The sequence below is a fragment of the Ailuropoda melanoleuca genome, chromosome 6, assembly GCF_002007445.2.
Source record: "Ailuropoda melanoleuca isolate Jingjing chromosome 6, ASM200744v2, whole genome shotgun sequence".
In the NCBI taxonomy this organism is placed as follows: domain Eukaryota; kingdom Metazoa; phylum Chordata; class Mammalia; order Carnivora; family Ursidae; genus Ailuropoda; species Ailuropoda melanoleuca.
The window spans coordinates 102,462,205-102,468,595 of NC_048223.1; the positions used below are offsets into that span (position 1 = coordinate 102,462,205).

At 49.3% G+C, this 6,391-nt stretch overlaps 1 long non-coding RNA gene across 1 annotated transcript in view; it reads right to left on the reverse strand.

Annotated features, from left to right (window-relative positions):
• Positions 1–2,294: 2,294 nt before the first annotated feature.
• Positions 2,295–6,391, reverse strand: part of LOC117802736 — a 12,257-nt gene continuing 8,160 nt past the window's right edge. Inside the window, exon 4 of the long non-coding RNA XR_004626241.1 lies at positions 2,295–4,754. This is a non-coding gene — a long non-coding RNA (uncharacterized LOC117802736). The remainder of the gene's footprint in view (positions 4,755–6,391) is intronic.

Below are 6,391 nucleotides of genomic sequence, written 5' to 3' on the forward strand. Positions count from 1 at the left end.
GCACCTGTAGTCCCACGGCTTCCAAAGCAGCACGGCCTTCTCATCCGCATGCGAGGACGGGTGGCAGCGCTCACATCCCAGTCCTTCCCCACTTTATTGAACTCCCACCTTCTCAACAAGTTCCATCAATTGGAAACACCAGTGACTTCCATCAGTCATGTTTCCTCTCTTGATCCTTTTCAGTTAATACCTGTACTTTTCCCCAGTTGTATTCAGTAAGAACACATATCTTTGAATTTTTAAAATTTGAGATTGCATTGTACCTACATTTCTCTGCCTTTACTTCTCTTAGTTGTCATCCTAGTTATTTAATCTTATCACACTTAATTTTATATGATATAAAGTAACTTCTTTCCTGGGGCGCCTGGGTGGCTCAATGGGTTAAGCGTCTGCCTTCGGCTCAGGTCATGATCTTGGGGTCCTGGGATCGAGACCTGTGTGGGTCTCCCTGCTCAGCAGTGAGCCTGCTTCTCTCTCTCCCTCTGCCCCTCTACCTGCTTGTGTTCTCTCTGTCTCTCTCTCAAATAAATAAATAAATAAAATCTTTTAAAAAAATAAGTAACTTCTTTCCAGGGCACCTGGCAGGCTCAGTCGTTTGAGCATGCGACTCTTGATCTCAGGGTCATGAGTTCAAGCCCCACGTTGTGTATGGTGCCTACTTGAAATAAAAAATAAATAAATTATAAAATAAAATAACTTCTCTTCAAAGTGGCAAAGCTTTTCCCAAACCATTTATTGAGTTAGGTTCCCTTCTTTCTTGTTTTCTAACATCTATGTTAAATTCCACAGGTGGTTGGATCTATTTCTAGGCTCTCTTCTGTCCCAATGATTTAAATGTCTGTCTTGGTGCTGATACCCACAGTTTTCATTCCATTGCCCTATAACAAAATGTTTTAACATCCGGTCAAACTTGCTCTTTTTTTCTTTTTTATGGTTGGGCTTTAAAAAAAATACTGATTGATTGATTTCCAGTATAGTTAACATACAGCATTATATTAGTTTCAGGCGTACAATATACTGATTCAGTGATTCCATCCGTATCCCCGGTGCTCAGCGTGACAAGTGTCCTCCTTAAACCCCGTCACCTACTTCACCCACCCACCCCCACCTCCCTGAACTTGTTCTTCTCTCTTTTTTAAAGATTTTATTTAGTTACTTGAGAGAGAGTGAAAGAGAGAGAGAGCACGAGCAGGGTGAGGGGCCGAGGGAGAAGCAGACTCCCCGCTGAGCAGGGAGCCCATCCCGGGACCCTGGGATCATGACCTGAGCTGAAGGCAGATGCTTAACCAACTGAGCCATCCAGGTGCCCCTGAACTTGTTTTTGTTTAGAAAATTATTTGCTATGTGCCCCTATTTACTCTTTCATGAGAACGGTGGAATCATTTTCTGAAAAAATTTTAAAGAAAATTTCTGCTTTGATTTTGATTAGGACAGTAAGCCTGTACATTTTCTAGGGAATATTGTCATTTTTGACTCTGCTTGGCATCTTTACCTACGAATAGGGCATTTCCCACTACTTATCGGTGTCATCGTTAGCAGTTTAAACGGCTGCGTACTATTCCTTTGTGCTGATGCTCTCTGGCCATGTAACCATTTCCCTCCCGTTGGGTGTTTGGGCTGCTTCCAAGGTTGAGCTATTATGAATAGTCCTCCTCTAAACATCTCTGTACAAATTGCTTTTTTATTTTCTTGGGATATGGTCCCAAAAGTGGGATTATCTGACCAAAGGATATGAACAGTCTCGTGGTTTCTTTGTTACGTAACCCGAGGAGGATGGGACCAATTTACAGCACCACCAGCAACATAGAAAGAAAGATCTACTTTTCCCTTAACAAACCCTTGAGCAGCTTGAAAGCTTAAAGGGTAACCTGTTCCTAAGGTAAACAAACCACAGCCACGGGAGGACAAAAACAGGAGTCTGAGAGCACAGGCTTCGGAAGGGCGCTGGTCCTGCAGCCAGGGAGGCAGACGGCCTCTGAGGCCTCCTTAGAGACCGAGTCCCCGTCAGCACGTGGGCCTGGTTTGTTTTTATTGACTTAGCATACGTTTGTAAGGCATTTATTATGTGTCAGGTACCATTCTAAGCACTTTACAACTATTAACTCACTCCCTTCTCATATCAAGTTCATGAGATAGATCTTATTATTATTATCACGCCCATTTTATAGATAAAGAAACCAAGCCATTAAGAAATTTGCTGGGGCTCCTGGGAGGTGCCGTCAGTTAAAGCGTCTGACTCTTGGTTTTGGCTCAGGTCTGATCTCAGGGTGGTGAGATTGAGCCCCGAGTCGGGCTCTGCACTCAGGGTGGGGTCTGCTGGAGTTTCTCTCTCCCTCCGCCTCTGTCCCTCCCACTCATGCACTCTCTCTCAAATAAAAAATAAATCTTAGAAAAGAAAAGAAACTTGCTGTAGGTCATATAGCTGCAAGGACTTGAACTCAGGGAGTCTGGCATTAGATTATGAACCACTGTGCTCTGCTCGCTTGACCAGGAACAGGAACTTCAGCTTCTAGCTGCCTTTCTTTTTCTGGGTCCTGCCTTGGCCCCAGCAGCCCAAATCTCCTTCATGAAAGGAAGGCCTTCTCATACACAGCCCCCATCTCTTGGATCCTGCCGTGTGCCAGCCAGTCTTTTCGTCTCTTTTATTCTTCACCACAACCATATGAAGTAGGTAGTGTATCTTGATTTTATAGAGGAGTAAACTGAGGATCGGAGAGGTTGAGTGTGTTGCCCAAAACCACACAGCCAGTGGAGAGGCACAGGGAAAACTTGAATCCTGTTCAAACATCAATGCCTTTGGTCTTTCCATTATACTTCCCTCCTCTCTGGCCTCCTGAAGCCCCACCTTTACTCTAGTCCGTTTCTCTTTGCCATGAGTGGTTTGCTTCAAGGACACTGAGGTGGAAACAAACCCTTTATAGCTCCACTGCTGTTCCTGGCCACGGTCAGGCCTGGCTTCATCAGGGCCCAAGCAGCCACCCCCAAGGAAAGTGTTATGTCTACCTTGTGGGAACTGAGGGCCACTTCCCAAGAGAGGCCCAAAGAGCTCCTTCCCTTCCTGTTTCCACTCCATGCCCCCTTCGGAGCCCGCCCTCTAGGTCCCTCCTTCCTGCCTTAGGAGCTTCACCTGATTTAGAGCGCAGATGATGGGCGGGTTTGGCTTCCAATGACCGGACCACATCCCTCTGCTCAGATGTGTGCCCCTCCTACTTCCCCAGGTCCTCTGGAACAACTCCACTGGAGCTCCATGCCTTGTGGGGAGTGGCTCTTCCCAATCCTGCCATACAATTATACAAGCCCCAGATATCCTCGAGCATACATTATCCTACATATCCTGAGTTCCCACCGAGGACAAAGAAGGCACTTCCCTGGTCCCTGGCAAACTCCAGAAGATTCGATGGCAGGACCAACTTCAGCAGCTGAGCTTGGCATGTTGATTGGTTGTGTATTTGTGTTTGTGGGAGCGTGCTAACCTGTGTGGTTGCACTCTTCTCTGCGTGCATGCTTGTCAGTGGGGCACAGCACAGAGGCCAGCCCAGGATTCGTGATGGGTGAATGTGCTATGCTCACGAGTTTGTTCGTGTGTTTTTGGGAGGCAGGGTCTGCATGCACCTCTCAGTTTGCATGTGTGTTTCTGTGCACCCAACGTTCAAGCTGGGTAAAGGGCGGGGGAGGAAGTTTCCCATAGCACGAGCGTTAAGAAAAGACTCCGCAGGGAGACTGGACAGGACAGGTAAGGTAGAGAGAAAGGGAAAATAGAAAAAAGAGTCAAGTCTAATGCTTCGTAAAAAAGCAAAGGGATGTGTTGGTAAGTCCAAAATGCCCCAGACAGTTTCAGACAGGTTTGCGACACTCGGCAAAGTCACTGTAGCCCAGGGCAGGGGCAGCAGGTTAGAGTTAGGATAGGGATGTGCTAGCCTGATCAGGAGCAGCCCAGGTTCTAAGGGGTGAGGGACTGGAGAATATGGGAAAGCACCGCCCCCATCCTCCAGGGCCTGGGCTCAGCCTTTCCCCACAGACCGATGGGCTTCTCCAAGGTAAAGATGGTTTGTCCTTGGTAGAAAGGTGGGGGCAGAGATGCGAGGCTCCAGGGGGCCTCTAAAGAGGCCTTGCCAGAGCCCTTCATCCCTCTCCCTTCTCCAAAGGCAGAGGAACCTCCTTCTTCCAGAAGCTGCTGAAAGGTTTCGCTGACTTCAGAGAGAGAGAGGAGGAGGAAGGAAGGAGGGGAGGCTTCTGAGGTGGGGAAGGTTTTGCTGAACCTGCAGGCTCCCCAGCCCCTCCCTGGTTCCTCATTACTGAGGTCCTTGGGCATGAAATGTCTTTTTATTCGAAGGCCAAGAAGAACGCAGGGCTGCATTAATGACCAGCCTGCACTAAGGCCTGAGGCAGGGGACTGGCTCTCTTGACCTTGACATCCTGCCTATACTTTTCTGCTGCACTGATGTTCTATTCTTCCAGAACTTGTCTCTACTGCCTTAGCCCTATCATCTCAAGAGAACCTTAAAGAGGCCTCAAGAGGAGAGAAATTAGGGAGGCAAGGAGAAGAGCTTCTACAAGTCCTGGAAGCTCATCAGCCAGTTCTGGGAAACTGAGCAGGGCTAACAACATTGAGTTTCAGTGACTCCCAGACAAGTAGGGATGACAAACACTTCACACAAATTTCAATACAATAAGAAACATGGTAAAGCAGAGATACACGAACTCCGAAGATCCCGACAATGGCTTGCTGAAATCCAAGGCAGAGTCCATTGTGCCTGTTTTAGAAACAAAAAAAAAAACAAAAACAAACAAACAAACAAAAAAAGGGCCAGAGAAGTTAACTGATCTGTTCTGATACACATTTACAAAGCAGCATGGCTGGGACTCCAAACCATGGCTCTGTGACTCCAAATCTACAACTAAAAAGGTAATTTTTAAAACTTGTGTGCTATTGGCCAATTAGACTCATGAAATATGCCTGGAAAATGTCAGGAGAGGCAGAAATTTCAGCTAGTTTTTTAAGTAGGAGTAGGATTTGTGTGTGTGTGTGTGTGTGTGTGTGTGTGTGTGTGTGTGTGTGTGGTTGGGGTAGGGGGGAAGTGGGTGTTGTCAGGGCAGTGCACTGCGGACATGGGTGTAAGTGGAAAGGTGTGAGACTATCGTCTCAGTTGATACGAAATGGTGAATGGTAGCCAGGGACTGGGGGAAGTTAGTACCAATGAAGCAGTAAATTGAAGGCCTTGAATGGTGGGATACAGGGCTTGGATTTTCCCATAGGCAATGGTGAGTGGTTCCTATGCCGGAGAATGTGCCTTATACATCCTTTAGAGGGGGGAATTGGGCCCCTCCAACAGTGTGAATGCCAAAGAGAGGGGAGGGGCACCAGCCCGGACCAAACTTGTGAAACAGAAGTGAAGTGGAGAAAGTAGGGTGTCAGTGAGACTCTGGAATTGAGGGTGGAGGCCGAGGATGCCTCCTAAGGAATGTGGAGGGAACTCCGAGTCAAGAGGCCCAAAGAGGAGGGTGGGAGGCACGGGAGCCATGGCCATGCCGTGACCATTCTTACCTAGTGTGCAGCCCCGGGCAGCCCCAGACTCTGCCTTCTGAGCCTCGCGCCTCATTGAGAGGTTATTAATAGGGAGTTTGTCTGGTGTCAGAGCGCAGACATAAACAGCATTAGCATTACCCCATAATCTTATTTAGTAAATGCTCATGCCGCTCCGTCTCCAGTAATTGCGTTGGGAAGATGCAATATTTATGAAAGGGGAGGGGGGATGTCACTGCTCATCTTGGCGCAGCAGTAAAAGTCCCAGGAAATATAGTGAGGGCCGCTGAGGCCTGGCCCCGGGCCTGAGAGAGTGGGCAGTGTTGGCGCCTAGCGCTCTCAGGGTGACCCACTGGGCTTGCCCCAGACCAGAGCCCCCCCCCCCACCTCTCTGGAGCCTTGGGTATCGGGGCAAGGCAGGTGGGTAGAGGCGCTGGCCACTGCTCCCCTTGGAGTTACTCCTCCAGAGGATGCTGGTCCCTGCCAGGTGCACTGACCCTTCTGCTGGGCACGAGGCCCCCAGCTGTGGCTCGCTCCCACCCCAGCTGGCCTTGACTGTGGGTGGTTTGGCAAAGCTCAGTGGGCAGTCGTGGAGGGCAACAGCAGGCAGGAAGTCTGAGGGCCTGGGGGCCTTGCTGGGACAGGGTCTCAGTAGCAGTGCTAACCACTGGATGGCCAAAGCCCTAGGTTCTCCGGGGGGCAGTCCTCTTCCGCCCTTCTAGGATCCATGGCTCAGCCCCTAGGGCACCCCCCGACACACACACTTCCTGGGCCAGTTCCATGTGTTCTGCTTCTGGGTGGAGAAGGCGAGGGTGTGAACTTGCCCCATGGCCTCAGATGCATGGCTCCCCGCCCCCCACCCCCACC